Here is a 19,541-nt window from a genome sequence, read left to right as displayed (position 1 = left end):
CTCAAATGCCCATTAACTGACTTCCATCTAAGCCTGGGTTGCATTGTGTGACTCTGTGGATGTTATAATCTGTTTCAGAGAGAAATGTGCTGATGCAGATACTGAGAGATGAGACTAATCTTAGTAAGATCTAGGCGTGAGAAGCTGAATGAGGAACAAATATTGCATTGCAAATGCCCTTCTATGGATTTGAGTTTCAACTCACTGCATTGTTTCCTCTGCATGTTTGAATATACTGTGTGTGCGCCGAAACGCTATGCTGCTACCCACCATGTCCTGCTCGTAGAGACCCAGGTGATCTGTTGAAAGTGACAGGCACAGTGTGGTGGTTCTTGACTCCATGGGTGGTGTGTGTTTGGCGTGTCCTCACAAGCGACTCTGATCCAGCCGTGATGTCCAGTGAGAGAGCTGTGAGGACCAGGCTGAGGCAGGCAACAGAGGCCAGACCCCGAATAAGGGTCTCAGAGCAAGACTGCCAGTCCGCTAGCCTCCAGCCACCCAACATCTTCCCAGAGCGAGAGAATGCCAAGACACACGGACGCTTCAGCACACCTGTCTGTCCATTCTGCTCTCACACACACCTTCATAAAGAAGAAGCGCTCAAACTCCAGAAATCAACAAGCCAGGAGAAAGTAGACCCAGTCCTTGTCTGTTTCAGATACAATCCAATGTTTGATAAGGCAGGAAAGAATATTTTCATTTATGGACAAAAAATCCTAATAAGCAAATTCCTAAACCCAGTTACTCCACCATTGCTCCCAGCTGTCCGAAGTCATGACAATGACTGAAACGTCCGGCAAAAACACTAGAATGGGTTTCCTGAGGTATCAGCACATGCAAGAAATCAGGCATTTTCTGAATCAGAAATTCTGCTGTTTTTCGGCTGAATATTGTATTTAGTCTGTCATTTAAGAGACGAAATCCCAAGAAATCCATCAAAAGCTGGCTGAGAGCCTCCAATAAATAGTGAGAGCTTAATTTACACTCTTACCTGAGGACAAGGTTTCTTGCTCTCCATGGAGAGAGAGAGAGAGAGAGAAAGAGAGAGAGATCTCCCCACACACCTGCACAAGCTGCGTTTCCAGCCACAAGACAGAGCACAGAGCAGCTCCGGAGGCTGTCCAAGAGAGAGAGAGAGAGAGAGAGAGAGCAAGTGTTGGGAGGAAGAGAGAGAGGAAGGGGGAGCGCTAGCACTGGAAATGTTCAGCCAAAACACACCAAACACTGCATAGAAGGAGAAACTGGGATGTGTGCTTTGTTGTTTTCTGTAAGCAATATTTCCATCACTGTTGTAAAAAATTCATATTAAAACCATAAATATCTCACTTTCCTCTGGCACTTCCAATTAAAGCTATTTTATCTCTCTGAGTCTGGATTCACCCCTCTCTCTTTCTGAAAGTAGAGCGTGGATTTTCTTAGGAGACACTTCTTGTTTGCTTCCAACTTGAAAGAGACTTTGTGCCATACGTCAGCTGTCTCTCCAGATGCTCCTTCCGCTGCCCAACACCGGCTGACGTCACTGCATCTGCACCGCACATAAAGAGCCGTGTGTGCAGGCGAAGCACACTTGGCCCTCAAGAGTCGTCCTTTGGGAGGAAGTTGTTCATTCAACCACCAGGAAAAAGAAGCACACACAAAGAAAAGGGCTAATAAATGTGAATTTGTGTGCAAGCGTGTCGCTGCTGATGGAAGCGAAGCTCATAGTTGCAGTTACTATCACAGATTGATTGAGTTATTTATTTATTTTTACAAACTGGTGTCCTGAATGCAATTGTGTTGTGCAGCAAGAGGAATAACTTATTTAGTGGGCTGGGAATTGAGAAATTGTTTGTATTCAGAACCGGATTAATTTTTACAAATATTGTATACTATATATATGTAACATTTACAGTGTACATATATATTCACTTATTCATAAGACGTATATAACCACGCCACTATGCTTGTGTGCAATGTATTTTTGAATCTGATTGAGAAAGTATTCAGATTAAACTGTTTATAAGGCTACATTTAAGATTTAATCAGATAATATACATAAAAGTGATCTGGATCTCCCATCGATTAGCCATGTTTCCACTTCGGGGCTTGATTTAGCCTCCTCAGGGAATGCCTCGGTCCAAAGAGGACTAGCTGGGGCTTGATGTGATCACAGACAAAGGCAGATGATCAGAGCAGACCCTCTTTTCCCACATTTCTGACATTTAAAACCATTTTCCATCTCAGCAGACACTGTTGGGTATTTGATATAAATGTCATCCTAACTTCAGAGCTGACAGCTTCAGGGCAACGCTCCGATCCAGAGCATGGTTTCTCTCTTGGTGACCCGAGTTAAGTTCTGTTGTGTGGTCTTGTCCCGTTCAACTCACTCTCTCCATCCATTGCTTCCTGTCTGCTCTCATATAGCATTATCCAAATAAAGATGAACTATCATAAAAATAAAATACATAAATATAAATATTCCCTCTTTCTGTCCGGGGGCTCCCAGTTTTATACTTCTAAGTGACACATAGTAAAAATAAAAATGAGAGATGTGATCAATAGTGGCCCAACAAACACAGGAAGGCAAATGCTGTAAAGTACATTCTTCATTTCCATCAGCACAGGTGTTTACCACCACTATTAGCTTTAAACACTCATCTAATCAATCCGTTTACCTTCGATCTTACATTTGTCTAATTCCTCTGGCTATTCTGTCGTTTCATACATCTGCCCATGCAGCATCACTACACCATACATTCAAGAAGGTGTTTTATCTTGCGTAACTAACTGAGTGAGTTTAATGTCATTAACTAAAGAAGAGCTGAAACACAAAATAAGAGAGCAGCTCTGTGAAGGCTGTCAGGAGGATATCAGGAAGTGTTGTGTGTGCTTCACATGAGTGCCCTCAAGTGGTGGCAGAACCTCCAGCACACTGAGACCAGCGGAAACTTACTTTAATTAAACCTGTCCTGAAATTTTCAAATCTATTGCCCCATTTTGGACTAAGCAACTTAAACCGAAGGCAGAGCCATGGCTAAATACTGATACATGGGCTCTGAGACGAGTACTGTATGTCAGTACGCAGAACAGAAAAGGGAAAAAGCTAGAAATGATCAAATTCCCAAGATTTTGTTCTCTACAGTTGTCTCTGTTATAAATCCCTCTATTGATCTGCAGTTGGATGACCCAGCTACTACTTGTGAATGCTTTACAAACAAGATACATGACATTAAACAGCTTATTGTCCCCATAAACTATGATCCATCCTCTCTTCCCTCCTATCTGTACCTCATCTTTTAATGCATTTGAAACTATCTCTATAGACTGTCCGAACTTATGAAGTTAAAACTAACCACATCTGTAACGGATATTATTCCAGCATACCTTCTTATTCAGTTCTTTGATATCATTGGGCCCTGTATCCTATCAATAATAAATAAGAGACTTTCTGTAGGATTTGTTCCAGAATATTTAAAGCATGCTACTGTTAAACATCTGTTGAAAAAATCTAATGTCACAGTTTTCTCAAATTTTAGGGCAAATACTAATCTTCTTTTTATTCCTAAAACCCTTGATAAGATAGTTTCTGTCCAATTATGACATTTTTAGAGTCAAATGGAGTAATTCAGACAGGATTTAGGAAAGTTTGCAGTACAGAATCTGCTTTAAGTGTTCAAATGATAGTTTATTATGTTGATTCTGGGAACTAAAAATGTAATACTTATGCTGCTGGATTTGAGTGCTGCCATTGATACGGTTGATCATGATCACATTATTTCTCATCTTGAATTTTGTGCTTGTATTAAAGTTCAAGCACTGAACTGGTTCAAATTCAAACTATTTGAACAGTAGAACTTATTCTGTTTATATAAATGGATGTTTATACTCCGAAGCATGTTTGACCTGCGGGATTCCTCAAGGATCTGTTCTTGCCCCCATTTTATTTCTTTATATATATGCTCCCTTTGGGCTTAATTTTATGTAAAATCATCTGTTAAAAGTGTTGTTGTTTTTTACTCTGTCCTGTTATTTGATAAGCAGGAAAATACAGTAGTCAAATCATGCTTTTTTTTTTTTTTTTCTCGGTTGAGACTACTGGCCAAAGTTAAAAGATTTTTAAATCCTGCTGAGTTCGAGAGAGTAATACATGCATTTATATATTTTTGTCTAGACTACTGCAATTCAATCTACATAGGTACTGGTCGATATATGAACCGCATGCAAGTAGTCCAGAATGCAGCTGCTAGACTTTTTACTGGCACACGTAAATTTGATCACATCACCGCCATCTTCCTCTCTCTCTGCAGTGACTGCTGGTTTGTTTTATAATAGAGTTTAAGATTTTACTCTGTTTTAAATGGGCTGGCACCCTCTTAATTATCTAAACTTGTGACTGTTAACACATCTGCTAGATGTTTAAGGGTATAAAACCAGAAACTGTTAAAGGTTCCCAGATTACGATTAAAAAGAAAGAGAGACTGGTCTTTTTCGGAACAGCTAAACTTTATCAATTAAGATAATCATTACAGAATCTAAGTTTAAAGTAAAACTTAAAACCCAACATTGTATGGCACTGTTTTGTGATCTGTCCAGGTTTGATTCAGGTGACCATGAGTTGTTGTGAGGCAGAATCAGTAATATGGGGTTGGGTTTCAGGCTGCTGATGAGCTTGATGGCTTTTCAAAAGCTGCAAGTTTCATTGTATGAACTTAAGTTGGTAGCAAATGCTAAAAGAAAAAAAGAAGAAACTAAATACAAGGTAAACTCCATTGTGTCATCTTCAGTAACACCTAAGAACAACTACACATGGACAAACAAGTAACACAACATTAACATTCCTGTAACTACTATTCATTCACAAGAAATTTACAAATTAATAATAGTGTTCAGATGAATGTGGTACTTGACTTTCAGCTAATCATTAGTTGTTGTTTAGATAAATGCTTTTTACATTTAGGTTACGTGTAGTGGGACCTTACAATTGTGGCCAATATTCTGGGATTCTTATTTGTTCTTATAAACTTATTTGTATTTAATTTTGTTTTCATATAATTTCTCTCTAGTGATTCAGTGAGAAGAACTGGAGACTTCTGGGACATTTAGAGTCTTTGCTCCAGCAGTAATGACTCAAGTGTTACTAGTGAAGTGAAGATCATGGTATCCTAATAGTTATAGCAGTTACAAGTGTTACAAAATCCTTCAGAAGGAATTACCATGCAAAACTTTACTAAAACCTCAAAAGCTTAAAAGGTCTTTAGTCATTTACTAGTGGGTTACCATGATCTTCAATTTAGATTTAACTATGCGTTATTCACATTCAGTATGAATTTGTACTGTATATAAGAGTGTTTAGTATAATAGTGAAGACATTATATCCAGCCATCCGTTGTCTGGTTGGCAGTCCCTCTGGTTTTTCTCACTAGGCTACTACCTTAATGTAAAGAGTAATTTCTTATTACTTCCTATGATAAGTGAGAATACTAAATCACAGAATATTTAAGTTGCAATCTCTTACTGCAACGTAAATTATTTTACATACTACTAATATAATTACAACTGTAAGTTTTTGGTACTGTTCTGTAACAAAAAAGTGCAATCTTACAACTGTAAAGTTGAATCAACTTCTGAATGAAACTACAACAGTGTTAGTAGCCTAGTGAGAAGGGGGTGTTGGGAATCACCTTTTTTTTCTCTATTTCATCAAACCGCAATTTTCGCAAGTTCTCACAATATAATTTGGCTCCACTGTCATGTAACAAATCGGGAAACTTTGCGCGTTCTTTTGCGCTTATTTTTGTTGGCAAATAAGAATGATTTGCGCACTTCAAGTTTCACCCTGGTTTCACTGCGGGGTTTGCAGATGATGTTCACGTCACATAATTACGTCACTTCATAAGGTTCCCATGGCAATAGGGGAAAATGGCGCTTTACTTGTGTGAAGTAATCGCAACATTTTTCAACTTTCTGCTAATATATATGTGAGTTTTTTGCAATGAAAATATAGGGATTATGAAATCATGCTAGCCCCGCATATTTTAGTTTCTGAAATCGATCATTTATGCGGCAAAAGAACGGCGTATTTTAAAAATTCGACCCCGCATAAATATGCGGCCTTTGGCTGATTATGCATTAAATCAAGCGATCGGATAATCACGTTTTTCTGGAGGGACTGGGTTGGGCTAGAAAAAATGATAAAATTAACCAGTCTGTGATGAGTGGGGCGGGGCCGAGAGCCGTGGGAATGGGGCGAGGGCGGTGGAGTGATTGGAAATGAGTGACACCTGCTCCACTCACCGCTCTCGAGACCTACGGAGGAGATCGGAAGGATACAAAAGATGAGCGACGACAGTGAAGGACGAGAGAGGACCAGGCCTGGGCTTTATTTTGTGTTTGGGTTTTATTTGTGCAGTTTGTGGTTATTTTGGTCATTAAAACCTTGATTTGATTGTTCGCTTGTTCCCGCCTCCTCCTTCCCGATGATTGTGAAGTTTTTTTTTATATTGTATTACACATTCTAGGGCATTCTCATGAAGTGTCTCTGTGAGAATGTTTGTTGGACTATGTTATTCACTGCAAATACTTCCTACTTCTAGGATGCATCCTACTTCTAGTTATTATTGAAAATATACATTTATGTATTATAGTGTCACATTGTGGTCAGTTCTCACAAAAGTTTGTACACAGCCTGGCTTTGACACTATAGCTCATTCAGAGAGTGTTTCAGACAGAGAACTGAAGCTATCACATTGACATAAGAATTCAGGTCCTTGACTCAGTTAAGGCGGGCATACACTGTGCGATTTCTGTGCGATTTCGGCAAGGTACCAACTCACACTGTATGAGTAGACCGCATGCGATGTAAAGCCAAAGCTCACGATTTTTGTGCGCTCATTATATGGTCCGATCGTCGAGTTGCGATCTGAATGCTCACACTATACGTGAGGATCAACAGGAAAATAATCAACGAATCAACACGAAGGATTCCTCAGAACCCGGATGTTTGTGGCGGTTTCTGAATAAACATGCTTTTCCAGGATAAACGCACTGCTTTGGTGATATGTGCAATTCTGTTGTCAAAAAAAAAAAAAAAAAGAAAAAAAAAGGCGTAGGCATATCTAGACGCGCTCGGAGGCCGTGGCCAATATGGTTTATCCATTTTGCAACGTGAACTGGAGGTAAGCAGGCGTTTTCTTCCCTCTTTTTATTTTATTTTACTTTGCCATAACTCCACAAGTTTTCCCTCCATTACTTCAGTCCAAGCTACATGCCCAAAAAGAGTTGCCCGAGTCAGAATTCGGCTCCAAATCGGATGAAAATCGCACAGTGTATGCCTGGCCTTAGTTGAAGCACCTTTGGCTAGGGTGACCAGCGGGACAGTCCAGAAATTTGAAGCTTTGTCCCGCGTCCCGCAAGTCATAAGCGGTGTCCCGCATTTTAATTTTGTCTTCGTCATTTTATTTCATCGTTCTTTAAATTACAATTCTACAATAAAAAAAAATGTTAATAAGAAAACACTGAACATGCGCAGCCGTTATTATTGGTTCTAGCAGCTAGCCAGAGTGGGAAAATAAACACTTAGAAAAAAAACACCCACAGACAAAAAAAAACGAACGCAACAGAAAAAATGGATCTATCCGGAGCTCCCGAGAAGAAAAAGAATCTTTGTTCGTATAATAAGGAATAGGAGAAAACATACATGGTTAAAAGCAGTTACAGGTGACCTTAAGAAAGGAGATTGCAGTGTATGCCACCGAAGTTTCACCATCACGCATGGAGGTGAGGGGGATGTAAGGAGGCACGGAGATGAGGAAAGTCACAAGAGAAATGCACAACAAAGAAATGCTAACGCTAGCATGACAAGTTTTTTCTCTCCACCGAAAGATGGGAACCAAAATAAAATCACAGCAGCTGAAGTGACAAGTGTCTACCATAATGTGTGGCATGGTTTATCGTATAGGTCAGGCGACTGTACAACTAAACTAGCCCCAGTCATTTTCCCCGATTCAGAAATAGCAAAGAAGCTGGCTTTTGGAGGAACGAAGAGTGCATCTATTGTTACAGGTTTGCTTGCACATGTGTAACCGGCAGAGTAATCGCTGTCTGGTTGAAGTTTGTCCCTCTGCAGCTACGGTTACCCCCTGACGTCACTCAGCTAGCCGTGAGTGGCTAAACAACTCATTTGTGTCTGGCCAGTTGCTATAAAATCGTCTGCCTGTTGAGCTTAGAGAAATTCTCTGACGCACGATACGTTTTCAGTCCTGTTGCTGCTTGGGTATGTGGTTCTCCTGTGTCAAAGTGTTTTACTGATTGCCAGACGCTTCCGGGTAATCGCGCTGTGTATTGCTGAAGGTCCTGGGCAAAGCACACGCCGGGTAGCTTTACCACAATTTACTAGCATCAAGAAGGTATTATTTGTGTATTTTATTGTTAACTATAATGTGGGTGTCGTTGTTGGGATCTATGCTTTTTAATGCACACATTTGCACACAGGTCTGGGGCAAAGTACCCGCCGTGTAGCTGTAACGTTACTGCCAGACGCTTCCGGGTAATCGCGCTGTGTGCTTTTGAAGGTCCTAGAAGGTAAAAAGTTTGTTTATTGTGTTATGAGTAGATCCAGTGTGTTAGGACTAAAAGCTTTTGAACACATGTACAATGAGTCTGATTGTGTTGCCCTGACATATTGTATGACTGTTTTATTGTCAACTCTTAATATAAATGCATTTAATGAATATGCTGTGTGTAACGATTGTTATGTAGGGTTGTGAAGACCAGCGCAAAGGCCTGTTTTTCCACCGTGTCAGTTCATATGTCAACATTGAGGCAGATTGCTCCTGCTGCTTTGCCTTGCCTGAATTAAGTTTTATATATTTCTTTTCTTTATTGTTTATTTTGCCGTAGCCTCCGTCTACTGCTCTGTCTGACTGATGTGGTATTGGCTGTGCTAGTAGTGTATAGCGTTACATTTCTCTATCCATTTTTCTAGTGATAACTTACTTGTTCTTTTCCTTGTCTTTCCAGAGTATTAGCGTAGCTGCTCACAAGAGAGGTTCCTGGTTCCGTCCCCACACCCTGCACCACGTATTGTAGTGGTAAATTGCACTTCACAATCTTGTTTGAATCATCGGCTTGTGGTGGTGTGTGTGTGCGTGTGTGTGTGTGCGTGTGTGTGGATGCATGGGATCGTGGGCTCCAGGTTCCAGAGCACGGGTGGTGAACGTCACGCGTATCTCGGACAGGTAACCTGCCTTGCCAGCGAATCAGTATTTTCTAGTTTAATTGGTAATCATACATTGTCCCCTGTAACAGCTAATGCCAGGTATAGTCTCTATTAGTAATGTGTCTCTAGGATGACGGTGTGGCTCTTTTAATGATACCATTGTATAATAAAGTTTTGTTACTGTTTTCTACTGAGAACACGTCTCTGTCTAGTTCATCTTATGTGTACTTCGATGAATCTGCTCGCCTTAAACCAGGTATTTAGCAGTTCAGGTGTAAAGTATATCCTGGTGTGAGAGGCACCAGGTGGCGTAGTCCAGAACCTTTAAAATCTAGATCTGTTCAAAGCACCGAAAGGTCACAAAGTGGCGTAGTCGGCAGGGTTGTTGCACACAGAGACGTGTCTTTTTTTTTTTTTTTCTTCTTTTCTTTCTCTCTTTTTGTTTTATGTATATATTGATTTTTAAGGCATAGTAGTCAGCTAAGGCCAAAGCAGCAGTGGGCACGGCGTGGGACCTAAAAGAGCAGTGGGCAGACCACTGACTACCCCACCGCCTCTCTTGTAACGTGGGCATTACTCCGCTGCAGCAATGGACGAAGTTGAACAGCTGAGAGAACAGATCCGTCAGCTGCAGGCAGATAATGGCCGCCTGCAGCAGCAGCAACCACCGCCGCCTCAGCCGGACAATTCCGCCAACCCTGCTAACCCTGTGTCCCATGAACGGATGATGTATCTCCCTAGGGAACGGAAGTGTCCTGTATTCCGGGGTAGGGTGGGTATTGACATTGTTGAGTGGGTGGAAGAGGTGGAGGTCTGTGCGCGTACTAGACGTTTGAGTGCACTTGACAAAGCTTACTTTATGTTTGATCATCTGGATGGGGAGGCTAAAGATGAGATTCGCTATAGGCCAAGGGCAGATCGGGAAAACCCGGAAAGAATTGCAAATATTCTCAAAGAACTTTATGGGTGTTCCCAGTCTTATGTTGCCTTACAAGAAAGTTTCTTTTCTAGAAAACAATTAGACGGTGAATCTTTACAAGAATATTCACATGCTCTCTTTTCTCTGATGGATAAAGTTAAACAGGTCTCCCCTGATTCAGTACCCCAGTTTGACATGCTGCTCCGTGACCAGTTTGCAGAGCACGTTATTGACTCGGACCTCCGCAGGGAATTGAAGAGGCTTGTCCGTCAGACCCCAGGGATGTCCATGCTGGAAGTGCGTGCTGCTGCCATCCGGTGGGAGTGTGAGGGCAGGCCCAGTGACTTCAATAGGGGTAGGAGTCATTCAGTTCCCTCTCTTTGCGCTATGCAGTACTCCAAGACTCAGCCAAGCAGAGCTTCATCGCCCATTAGTATGGCAAGTTCAGAAATGGCAGAGCTGCGGTCTATGTTGCTGAAGCAACAAGAACAGATCAACCACTTAACTAGTGCCTTAACTACTTTGCAAGGAGTAGCTCGCCCAGCCTATTCCAATCGTCCCTCTCTAGTTAGTCGGCCGTCAACTGTCATTTGTAGGCGATGCTTAAAACCTGGTCACTACGCTCGAGAGTGTAACAATGAGAGAGTAGTAGCTCCTAATCACATCCCCCAGGCCCAAGCTCAGGCTAATGTTGTCTCAGTTTCTCAGTCGGAAAACTAGCTCCCTTCAGCGTGCAGAGCCACACGCTGAGAGGGGATGGTAGCGGCTCTCAGAATCAGAATACTCTTAGTCACCCTGTAACCTCCCTTGTCGCTCAGTCCCCGAAGGTAACTGTGAGAGTAGGGGGAGTAGTTGTCAGTTGTCTTTTGGACACAGGGTCTATGGTATCTACCTTGGTAGAGAGTTTCTTTGTGCAACATTTCAAGGATAAACTTCAACAGTGTAATTGGTTGCAGCTTCGGGCTGCAAATGGTCTAGACATACCCTATATCGGGTATGCTGAGCTAACGGTTGAAGTATTAGGGAAGGTAATCCCCCAAAGAGGTTGGCTAGTGGTTAAAGATCCCCCAGGTCAGCTCGCTCCTCCACTTGTGCCGGGTGTGCTTGGGATGAATGTTATTCGAGAATGTTACGCTGAACTGTTTGGCCAACATGGTTCTTCTTTGTTTGATCTCCCACCGGTAGTTCACGCTTCACTTCCGTGGCGGCACGCCTTGCAGCATTGTCATCGGGTCCAGCTCAGCCCTCTTCCACCCAAAACGGGTGTAGCTAAAGTTAGAGGTAGAAGGCCCATTCATATACCAGGGGGCACTGTAAAATTGGTGGCAGCCACTTGCTCTCCTCACTTTTGTGATGCTCCTGCTGTCCTGCTGGAACCGGCTAGCGGCTCTTTACCTAGTGGTCTCCTAGTTTCGCCTGCACTAGTGCACATAGAACAAGGTACAGCTTTTATCCCTGTAGTCAATGTGGGGTTTACACGTGCTACATTATATCCCCGCCAGTCACTAGGGTCGCTTGTTCATGCAACTGTTGAGGGCCTTCCTGTGGGCATTTCTGAAGACCAACCAGAAATAGAGGCTGTTGTGGCTAGCATGCAGACTCCTGAGGGGGAAGACAGGCCTAAGTCAGTGAGGGAGCAGATACAGGCCCTTGATTTGTCAGTGCTAGGGGAGACTGAGCAAGAACAGATAAGGGCATTCTTGTTAAAACATGAGTCGGTGTTCTCAGCTTTTGAGGGTGACCTTGGCTGTACTAATCTTATATCTCATGATATACCCCTGCTAGACGACCAACCAGTTAGGCAACGTTACAGGCGTCTCCCCCCTTCTGATTATGACGCTGTTAAGGCCCATCTGCGACAGTTACTAGACAGCCAGGTCATACGAGAAAGTAGTAGCCCCTATGCCTCTCCCATTGTGATTGTGCGGAAGAAATGTGGCGGCCTACGTATGTGTGTTGACTACAGACAGCTTAACAGCAGGACCAGAAAGGATGCCTTCCCTCTCCCTCGCATCGAGGAGTCTTTGGATGCCCTATCGGGGGCTCAATGGTTCTCCACGCTGGATCTGGCTAGCGGATATAACCAGGTACCTGTGACCGAACAGGACCGTCCAAAGACGGCCTTTTGCACGCCGTTTGGGTTATTTGAATTTAACCGCATGGCCTTCGGACTGTGTAACGCTCCAAGCACTTTTCAACGGCTGATGGAGAGAATGTTTGGAGCACAGCATTGCCAGTCCCTGTTACTATATCTGGACGATATAATTGTTTTTTCTTCTAGTGTCGAAGATCATATACACCGTCTGGATCTAGTGTTGAGCCGTCTACGGAAAGAAGGTCTGAAAGCAAAGCTGGAGAAATGCTGTTTTTTCCAGAAGGAAGTCCAGTACCTGGGCCACCTTGTATCCCGCGAAGGTGTATCCACTGACCCAGCCAAGGTGTCCGCAGTGGCTAAGTGGCCCCGTCCCACCACCGTGTCCGAATTGAGGTCTTTCCTTGGTTTTGCCGGGTATTACAGGCGAATCGTAGAGGGCTTTTCCAAGCTGGCAGCTCCTTTAAACCGCCTGGGGGCAGAGCTTGGCGGTACTAAGACCCGGAAGGGCAAAGGGCCACGGCTTGATGGAGTGTGGACAGATGTCTGTGAGAACAGCTTCCATGCCTTGAAGCAGAGGCTGGTGAGTGCCCCCACTTTGGCGTTTGCTGATTTTAACTTGCCCTTTATTCTGGAGGTCGATGCCAGCCACATTGGTCTCAGAGCAGTGCTCTCTCAGGAGCAGCAAGGAAAGATCCGGCCAATTGCTTACGCTAGTCGTAGTCTCAGTCCAGCAGAAAAAAACTACAGTTCCATGAAGCTGGAGTTCCTTGGAATGAAGTGGGCCATGACCGACAAGTTCCGGGAGTATCTGTGGGGCCAACAGTGCACTGTTTGGACGGACAATAATCCCTTAAGCCACCTGGGGACTGCCAAGCTGGGAGCGACTGAACAGCGGTGGGAGGCCGAGCTTGCTGCTTTCAATTATACCATCTGTTATAGGCCTGGGCGTACCAACAGGAATACCACAGAGTCCTCCACACTAGGGACAGCCATACCAGTCCTTGTACAACAAACGACCAGATCTCAAGATCCACCACTGGCAATCCAGATGGCTGTTTCGGCCTTCCCCTCCCGCACCCCCGAGGAATTAAGAAGGCTACAAGCAGCGGACCCCACTATTGGAGCCTTCCTGCCGTTCTGGCTGACACAGGGACCACCCGACAGTGCGTAGGAAATTGCCGGGCTCTACCCGTGTGCTGCTGCAACAATGGGACCGTGTTGTGGGAGCCGATGGACTGCTCTACCGCCGAACATTCCGTCCAGATGGGGGCGAAGAGGTGCGTCAGCTCTTGTTGCCTGCATGCCTAAAGGAGGAAGTCCTACAGCAGCTCCACAACGATCATGGCCACCAGGGGGTTGAACGTACCACAGAGCTGATAAGACTGCGGTGCTATTGGCCCGGAATGGGGGAAGATATAAAGCAGTGGTGTCAGAACTGTGAGTGGTGTACCCTTGCGAAGTCTTCGCAATTCCGACCCCATGGGGCACCTCCTGGCATCGCGTCCAAACCAGATATTGGCTGTGGATTTCACCTTCTTGGAGCCTGCAATGGATGGTAGGGAACAAGTGTTGATCATGACTGATGTTTTTACTAAATTCACACAGGCCGTGCCCACCAGGGATCAGAAGGCAACAACGGTGGCCAACGTGCTCATCCGGGAGTGGTTCTTTCGTTTTGGAGTCCCAGCTCGCCTGCACTCTGATCAGGGACGCAGCTTCGAGAATGCCATTATCTATCAATTGTGTGCCCTGTACGGGATCCAGAAGACCCGGACCACCCCTTATCATCCTCAGGGCAACGGCCAGTGTGAGCGTTTCAACCGCACGATGCACGATCTGCTCCGTACTTTGCCCATGGATTTGAAGCGCCGCTGGCCAGAGCACCTACCCCAATTAGTGTTTAGTTACAACACTGCTGCCCATCAGACAACTGGCGACTCACCATATTACCTGATGTTCGGGCAAGACCCCCAGTTACCGGTGGACTTCCTGCTTGGCAGGGTACAAGAGCCTGGACATGGGCATGTGTGTGAATGGGTCCGAGAGCACCAGCGGCGCCTAAATGTGGCCTTCCAGAATGCCAGGGAGCGGATGCAGGCTGCTGCTTCCAAGAGAAAAGAACGGCATGACCAGAAAATCCGGAGTGAGCCACTGGCAGAAGGACAGCACGTTACTGCCAGACGCTTCCGGGTAATCGCGCTGTGTGCTTTTGAAGGTCCTAGAAGGTAAAAAGTTTGTTTATTGTGTTATGAGTAGATCCAGTGTGTTAGGACTGAAAGCTTTTGAACACATGTACAATGAGTCTGAATATGTTGCCCTGACATATTGTATGACTGTTTTATTGTCAACTCTTAATATAAATGCATTTAATGAATATGCTGTGTGTAACGATTGTTATGTAGGGTTGTGAAGACCAGCGCAAAGGCCTGTTTTTCCACCGTGTCAGTTCATATGTCAACATTGAGGCAGATTGCTCCTGCTGCTTTGCCTTGCCTGAATTAAGTTTTATATATTTCTTTTCTTTATTGTTTATTTTGCCGTAGCCTCCGTCTACTGCTCTGTCTGACTGATGTGGTATTGGCTGTGCTAGTAGTGTATAGCGTTACATTTCTCTATCCATTTTTCTAGTGATAACTTACTTGTTCTTTTCCTTGTCTTTCCAGAGTATTAGCGTAGCTGCTCACAAGAGAGGTTCCTGGTTCCGTCCCCACACCCTGCACCACGTATTGTAGTGGTAAATTGCACTTCACAATCTTGTTTGAATCATCGGCTTGTGGTGGTGTGTGTGTGCGTGTGTGTGTGTGCGTGTGTGTGGATGCATGGGATCGTGGGCTCCAGGTTCCAGAGCACGGGTGGTGAACGTCACGCGTATCTCGGACGGATAACCTGCCTTTCCAGCGAATCAGTATTTTCTAGTTTAATTGGTAATCATACATTGTCCCCTGTAACAGCTAATGCCAGGTCTAGTCTCTATTAGTAATGTGTCTCTAGGATGACGGTGTGGCTCTTTTAATGATACCATTGTATAATAAAGTTTTGTTACTGTTTTCTACTGAGAACACGTCTCTGTCTAGTTCATCTTATGTGTACTTCGACGAATCTGCTCGCCTTAAATCAGGTATTTAGCAGTTCAGGTGTAAAGTATATCCTGGTGTGAGAGGCACCAGGTGGCGTAGTCCAGAACCTTTAAAATCTAGATCTGTTCAAAGCACCGAAAGGTCACACATGCATCTTTAGAAACATGCTTGAAACAGTTAAATACGCCAATGATTGCAGATAGACAGGATTCTCTTCCACACTTTTCCATTGCGTCTGATGCATCAAACCATGGAACAACCAAGTTATTCCCGTTAGCATTAAGATATTACACACCCGACCTAGGAGTGCAGAACAAACTGTTGGACTTTTATGATGATTGCAATGAAAACTCTGATGCAATTTTCAACCAGGTTGTTTCAAGGCTCAAGGATAAAAACCTGGGGTTAGAACGGATCTCTGTATACTCAGCTGATAACGCCAGCGTCAATTATGGTGTGCATAACTCTGTGTATAAAAAACTGATGGACAAGAATGCATCAGTTATCAAGCCCAACTGCGTGGCCCATATTCTGCACAACTGTGGGAGGTATGCAGGCGATAAGCTAAGAATTTACATTGAGGATATAGTCACAAAAGTTTTCAACCACTTTTTGTCTTCAGCTAAACGTGTGCAAGAATTAAAGGAAGTGTTTGAGTTTGTGGACGAGGAGTACATGGCTCTTTACAAGAATGTGCCGACACGGTGGCTGAGTTTGTGGCCTGCCGTCAAACGTCTGCACGACTCCTGGCCAGCTGTCAAAAGCTATTTTTTATCTCTTGGAGAAGAGCGCTGTCCATCAGCACTTTGGAAATTGCTTGCAAATTGTGAGGATGGAGAAGACGTGCCCTGTGAACTCCAGGCATACTTGCTGTTTTTGCAAACTAGCCTCAAAGTTTTTTTCGACGCAGTGCTTAAAGTTGAGAGAGACGAGACAACTGTGTGTGAACTTTTCGAGTTAATGACCAATCTCAAATTCAAACTAGAGCAAAGGAAAAATGATCGATTCTTTGGATTCGAGACCAGTACTCTCCTGCAACAGTTTCCCACCGCACAAGGTTGCTGTTATAGAGCAGGACTTTCTTATGTTCTATGAAAGAGCGCTTGCTTACCTACACAAGTGGTTTGATTTCACTGATGGTCACTACCTAAAGCACATCTCATGCCTGGCTATCAAGAGGGAATTTAGCTTCCAAGACCTCCGTGGAGCAGCTGAAGCATTAAAAATGAGCTTTAAACTGGACATGAACCAGTTGTATGATGAATTCTGTGTTCTTATGCCGCACGTAAAGGAAATCGCAACAACAACAAATCCAGTTGCATCTAAGTGGACAGTTCTGTTGAAGCACATCCGTGCCCCAAACATAACAGCTCTGGTATCTTTGGCTTTGAGCATTCCTGTCACCAATGCGTTCGTGGAGAGGGTGTTTTCTCTCATGACTGCTGCGTGGACAGAGACAAGGAACCGCGCAACTGTGGACCTCATAAATAGTGAACTCCTGGTGAAAGGGAACTACAGCTACACCTGCCAGGAGTTCAACTGACACATAATGAATGAGAAGGCCCTACTCGAAGCTGCCAGATCAGACAAAAAATATAAATTCAGGATGCACTGAATCCGGTAAGAACGCATTTAGCATCTTTCTATTCTTTCCTAATGGAATTTATGTGCTTATTTGGAAATGTGCTTTGTAGCGATTGGACTATTATTTTCACTTAATTTTTTGGATTGAATAGACACGTGCTGTTAAAATAATTTTTTACTGATATTACTATTAAATATTATTATTATGTGATGTTCACAGCGCCGGTCAGCGCCGTCATTAACATTTTTATAAACCCTTTTAGCAATTAAAACATGTTAACATCACTGAAAAAAGATATCTAATAAAAAAATCTATATTTATTCACCTAGTATAATAATAGTAATTTCTCTCCCTCGTGTCCCGCATTGTCCCGCAAAACCAGGTCTGCTGACCTGCAATAGAGCAATAGCCAGGTGGTCACCCTACCTTTGGCAGAGTTTCCAGCCTCAAGGCTTTTTGGGTATGATGCCACAAGCTCGGTTCTTCTGGATTTTGGGGTTTTCTGTCACTTTCCTCAGATTGACAGATTGGATGGGAACTGTTGCTGATATCTCCAGATCAGTTTGATTGGGTTCAAGTCTGGACTCTGCTCGAGTCACTCTTGTGTTGTCTAGGCTGTGCTGATAGTGCTGTTGGAAGGTAAACCTTTGGTCCAGTCTGAGGACTTGATCATTAAGAATGTGTGTCTGTTTTGCTGTTCAGCTTTCCCTTACATCCTCTAGCCCTGCCGCTAAAAAAAAAAAAAAACCCACAGCACGATGCCGCCAGACCAGACGAACTTGCAGAGCACTTTAAGTGCTTTTTTTTTATTTTATTTTATTTTTGCTAAATCCAAGAGGGCTTTCAGGTACTGAGGACGGGCCACTGTGACATAAAGCTCAGATTGGTGAAGTGTTGTAGTGACAGTCATGCTTCTGGGAGTCTGCTGTCTCCATATCTCAACCAGTGTCACCATCATGATCTCATCTCACTCTCACTTTCTCTCTTTATTGCTCAGTTTGGCCAGATGACCATCTCTATCAACAGTTCTGGTTGTTCCAAACATCTACCATTTAGGAATTATGGAGGCCACTCATTTGAACATTTAGCAGATGCTTTTATCCGAAGTGACTTACAAACAGTGGCGGCTCCAGACAATTTTGATTGGGGGGGGGGGGGTAATGGGGGGTCCAGGTCATTTCATGGGAGGTCTCATGAAAACCAACAAAAAATACAGTGGACACGGCTAATAACTGCATATTACTGCTGCTAAACAACAAAATCAACACAGCATATCAACTACTTTGTTTTTAATTAATTAATTGATTGCAGTTTGCAAACAATATGCTCAAACTTTAAAGGAAAATTATGTCATTAATGACTAACCCTCATTTTGTTCCAAACCCGTGAGACCTCCTTTTATCTTCGGAGCACAGTTTAAGATTTTTTAGATTTAGTCTGAGAGCTCTCAGTCCCTCCATTGAAGCTTTGTGTACGGTCTACTGTCCATGTCCAGAAAGATAATAAAAACATCATCAAAGTAGTCCATGTGACATCAGAGGGTCAGTTAGAATATTTTGAAGCATCGAAAATACATTTTGGTCCAAAAATAGCAAAAACTATGACTTTATTCAGCATTGTCTTCTCTTCCGTGTCTGTTGTTGTGAGCGCATTCACTGCAGTGTAGTGATATCCGGTTCGCGAACTAATTTAGGTATATTGGTGCCGTGCTAGTGTCGTCTTGTAGGCAAGCATCAGTACCTTGAATTTGATGCGAGCGGCTACTGGTAGCCAGTATAACCTGATGAGGAGAGGAGTAACGTGAGCTTTTTTTGGCTCATTGAAGACAACCCTCACTGCTGCATTTTACTAACAAATATGTATTGTATATCTGGTCAATTAATTATTAATTTAACCAAGATGTAAATCATTAACTGCTTCAAAATGTTAACTAAATCACTGTTGAAACATTTGCAGTTAGCCTACTGTACAAATAAAAACACCATGATCACATAAACAGTGAATAAATGTAAAAGGTGAATTAAGCTATGCGTGTACACAACGCATAATGTTCAGATTCAGATTTCAGAATGAGCACTTTGTCATCTGAAATGCAGATGTTGAGGATCTTGTTCAGCTGATGATCATCTGATGTTGGCTCCTGTAATGTATGTGAATGTCACTTTCTGACACATTTCTATCACAGAACAGTGCATTGAAGCCTTTGTATTAGAAGCCTTCACACAGCAGAGTTAACCAGATTACTGTTGTTTAATAAAACGCTAGTACTGTAGGTTATAAATACACTTTCTTTAATGGAAATATAGATTTACAATGATAATAATGGTGGAAACATGTCATCAGTCTGTGAAAAGGTTCCATTATGCTGGTTTAACCTGTTAACCTGACCCCCCATTAGGACACTCGCAGCTGAAAGTGCTTAACCTAACTTAAACGTGTAATCTACTAGATTTGATAATGTTCAAAAATATTAAAAGTTATAGACACTGAAGTATCTAGAATTATTTTATTTTTTTACCACACTTAATTTTTATTTATTTATTTGATATAAAAAATACATGAAATCAGTCCTGGAGCAATCTAGAAAACTCATGTCTCATGAGTTCCTATTTCAAATCTGAAGAAGATATAATGAAAAATGACATTCCTGCAAATATTTTTCTGAGACT

The sequence above is a fragment of the Carassius gibelio genome, chromosome A13 (assembly GCF_023724105.1).
Source record: "Carassius gibelio isolate Cgi1373 ecotype wild population from Czech Republic chromosome A13, carGib1.2-hapl.c, whole genome shotgun sequence".
Classification (NCBI taxonomy): Eukaryota; Metazoa; Chordata; class Actinopteri; order Cypriniformes; family Cyprinidae; genus Carassius; species Carassius gibelio.
The sequence above is the reverse complement of the archived record's forward strand: the minus strand, read 5'-3'. Positions refer to the sequence as shown.